The sequence below is a fragment of the Myotis davidii genome, unplaced genomic scaffold (genome assembly GCF_000327345.1).
Source record: "Myotis davidii unplaced genomic scaffold, ASM32734v1 scaffold84, whole genome shotgun sequence".
Taxonomy (NCBI): Eukaryota; Metazoa; Chordata; class Mammalia; order Chiroptera; family Vespertilionidae; genus Myotis; species Myotis davidii.
In genome coordinates, this window is record NW_006295735.1 from 1,436,393 (window position 1) to 1,440,515 (window position 4,123).

The following is a 4,123-nucleotide window of genomic DNA, read 5'->3' on the forward strand; positions in this document are numbered from 1 at the left end:
CGTTTCCGGGGTTGCCCCCCCTCATCCGCCGGAAGTGCGTCCGTCCTGGCGAGGAAGGAAGGAGGGCGCGGGGCGCCGGGAGGGAGCCGCGCGGGGCCGGAGCTCCCACGCCCGCCGTCCCGGGGGACCGGCACTCAGCGCCGTGAGGGTGTGGCTGCGAGGAGGGCGGGCCGGGACGCGCTGTGCCCGGAGGGAACCCGCACCTCCGCTCTGGGGTCACAAACACCAAACGTTCGTGCAGCTGACGTTGTGCGCCGGCTTCCAGGACGCAGCGTCTTACCGATACAAGACCTCTCGGATAGATACTGTACTGTTTCCCATGAGGGTAAAGCAGGCGTAGATGGCATGAGTGAGTGGCCTGCAGGCGTTCAGGAAGTAAGGCAATCCTGGAACGTAGGCTTTTTCAGTTGTTGGTTTTTTTAAATCATATCTTGAAGGCCTGCCGTGTCCAGGACCCTGTGCTGAGGCTAAGAAAACAAACGACCCGGGCTGATGTGGTTCCTGGGCTAGAGGAGCAGAGAAACTGTTGGGGGTGGGAAGGGTGAAAACGAATAAGTATGGTAATTACTGGCATATATTGGACTCTTACTATATAGTAACATAGTTGTAAGTGCATTACATGAACTACTTCCTTTAAACCTTTAATCTTCTGAAGTGGGTACTACTCTTAACTTCAGTTTTACTGGTGAAGAAAGCGAGTTAGAGAAGAATTTATAAAAATATGCCCAAGGAGCCTGGCTGGCATGGCTCCGTTGGTAGGAGTGTAGTTCCCTCCATGGCAGGTTCAATTCCCAGTCAGGGCACTTACCTAGGTTGTGGGTTCCATCCCTGGCCCCAGTGGGGGCTTATGCAGGAGGCAACTATCCATGTTTCTCACATCAGTATTTCTCCCCACCCCACCCACCCCCCTTATCTAAAATCCAAAGAAAATTCCCTCAGGTGAGGATGGATGGAATATATATATATATATGTAAAATCTTAAAGGACCCATAATCCTGTATTGGTATTGCCTAACATAATATGACATGATGGACTCATGCTCTGTCACCAAATGACGGAGCTAACTTAAGGAAGGAATCCTCAGGCTGAAAGCCAAAGAATAAGAGTGAACTAGCTTAAAGTAGCAAAGTGTATGAAAGAATATTACTGGCAGATTTGCTTATGCAAAAACTGAAGTGGGAAAGGTCTATGTGGCTGAAGTAAGGGAGGGAGTAGTGTGAACTGAGGCTGTAAGATGGAGCCAAGTTTATTATGGAGGCCCTGTGCACCAGATTAAAGATGAGGCTTTATCTTTAAAAAGCCATTGAAGGATTTTAAGGAGGGAGGTGATGAAGTTTCATACGTTATGTACATCCAGTGCCATAGTCCGACAACCTTGAAGTTCTGCGGTAATCTAAATTTTAAGTTTTGTGCACTGCTGTCCTTATATGTCTGTTCAGAGTATCCATATTTACCTTGAGATTTGAGTTGAGTGTTTCATTTGCATCTTTTCCTTTCACTCAGTTTTATCTAAGGAGCAATTTTAAAATTGTGACTTTTTTGTAAATCATTTTAATACTTGTTGATTGCTTGCAACTCAGTCATTAAATATTTGTTGAGCATTTGCTTGGTACTAGAATATAGAGCTACAGACAAGAGAAATGCATTTCCCTATTCTTGAGAGGTTTTGACTTTCCCAGGGGAATAGACATGGGAAATAAACAGACATTTAAAATGCAGTGTAGTAAATACTTAATAGAGAAAGGAGCTGGGCCAGGAAGTGGTTGGGAACAGGGGGAAATGGCATTTGAGGAAGAGGAAATGTGGAAAGGCAGATTATAAGGGCATGTTATAATCTGAATAATGAAGGGCCTTTGTGTGGTGTGCTGAGATTTGGGGCTTTTTCTTGAAGGAAACAGGATAATGAAGGTCTTCACAAACACTTGACCTTAAAAAAAATTATCCCGGTGGCAGCATGAGGGATACACTAGAATTGGGAGAAACTAGGAGCCAGGATACCATTTAGAGCAGTGGTCACCAAGCTTTCGGACCTCCCGTGGACCACCAGTTAGCGACCCTGATTTAGAGTGTTGCAATAGTCCAAGCCAGAGATGATAAAAGTGTAAATTAAGGTAGCACAGCATATTGAAAGATTTTTAGAAGCAGTGAAAAGTAGGGATGAACCTGAGAAATATGACAAAGAGTAAGCCAGAAGAAGAGGAGCCTGCCATGGAGACAGAAAATAAACGGTCAGAAGCAGAATGAAAACCAAATCCATGCTCTGTTAGAATCCAAAGGGGAAGAAAGTGTTCAGAGGTTGACAAGTAGTTCAAAAGAGAGGTTAGACAGTACTTTTAAAGTAGCTTCAAGCCCTGGCCAGTGTCTTTCAGTGGTTAGAGCTTCCACCTGCACATCAAAATGTCACTAGTTTGATTCCTAGTCAAAGGCACGTAGCTGGGTTGCAGGTGCAAGCCTGTCTGGTCCAGGTGCATGTGAGAAGCAACCAATTAATATGTCTCACATTGATGTTTCTATACCCCTTCCCCTCCTTTCCACTCTCTAAAAAAAAAGAGCAATGGAAAAAATATCCTTGGGTTAGGAATAACAAAAATAAGTAAATAAAATAGATTCAAAATGGTCTTGAAGTTCTGAAAATAGGCCTTTGGTGGCCATTGTGAAGACAGTTTTAGTAGCACAGCAATGGGAAAATCACTTTATTTTGAGCAGTACACACACACACACACACACACACACACATATATTCATTTAAAAGGGGTTGTTATAGTATTAACTAATACAAGGCAGTGTTGAATATGATGAAAGTTTAAAAATTAGATTTCATACCAAATGGTTCATGTTTGCTTAAGCTGTATCTGTTATATACTTTGGAGAATATTAATAACAATTAATACCTTCTATATTTCAAGCCCTGTTCTTAGTTCTTTACATACATTGATACATTGTTCCAGTTAATTCGCAGTTACTCTATGAAGTCCAGGTCAGGGATATGCCCCAGTTGTGGGCTTGATCTTCAGTGTGGGGCATGCAGGAGGCAGCCAATTGATGATTCTCACCATCGATGTTTCTATCTCTTCCTCTCCCTCTCTGAAATTAATAAAAATATATTTAAAAAAAATTCTCCACAAGTGGAGAAAGGGTGGTGTAAAGCAGAGGCGTGCAAGTCCAAGAGGACGTGGTTGAGTGATAATAATCAAGCAGTAGTAGTGGGAAGCAAGAGGCAGTGCTGACATTTTCTTGCCCTGTGAGTCAGGGCAAGTGGGAGAGAGTCGACACCACTACACAGGCTTTGGGAAAGCTGATTCAATTAGGGCTAAGAAGTGGAAAGAACTTGTGGCAAAGTTTAAATACTGGAAAGGCTCATTGCAATCAACTAGGGAAGTTAATTGCATGTTTCTAAGGATATAGTGGCAAGGATTTGTGAAGAGAAGACAAGTGAGTATCAGGTTCAGGGCCTGAGCAGATAACCACAGCAGAGGAGAGCACGGGTAGAGAAATGTGGGAAAGAATGGATGAATGGATAATTATGCATAAGAGGCAAGACCTAGTATGGTTGAGAAATTGGCTGGAGATAAACAGGAGCAATCCAAGGTAACTTATTTATGGAAGTTTCAGAACTTCTACAATGCTCTGACTAGCAATTAAACCATGACTTCCTGGTTCATAGGTTGATGCTCAACCATGCCTGGGTCTGGATCCCAACCCTAAAGCTTAGCACTTAAGCCAAGGGCTTAATTCCTTGTTTGGTTCCAATGATCCCTTTCCTCCATGGTTAGACATAAAAACCAAAAAAGCAAAACTGGCATCCCACCACAGTCTACAATTCTGATATCCACTAACATCAAGAGTGACAGGTGTATGGGCAGGTGTGTGTGTGTGTGTGTGTGTGTGTGTGTGTGTGTGTGCCCAGCCTTCCCTTCCCCCTGCCAGCTATAAATTCTTGCCAGGCCTGCTTGGTCTTTTTCTTCCCAGTCTGAGGACAGTTCTCAGCCAGGTGGATTCTTTTCTTTTTTTTAAAATATCTTTTTATTAATTTCAGAGAGGGAGGAAGAGGGAGAGAGAGTTAGAAATATCAATGATGAGCCCTGACCGGTTTGGCTCAGTGGATAGAGGGTCGGCCTGCTGA

General features: G+C 43.7%; 1 protein-coding gene and 1 long non-coding RNA gene across 2 annotated transcripts in view; one reads left to right on the plus strand and one right to left on the minus strand.

Annotated features, from left to right (window-relative positions):
• Positions 1-4,123, minus strand: part of POMP (proteasome maturation protein) — a 24,579-nt gene that overhangs the window by 17,673 nt on the left and 2,783 nt on the right. The gene's annotated exons all lie outside the window — the stretch shown is intronic.
• The window catches only part of LOC102773932, a 12,266-nt gene continuing 8,149 nt past the window's right edge, over positions 7-4,123 (plus strand). Inside the window, exon 1 of the long non-coding RNA XR_001515011.1 lies at positions 7-375. This is a non-coding gene — a long non-coding RNA (uncharacterized LOC102773932). The remainder of the gene's footprint in view (positions 376-4,123) is intronic.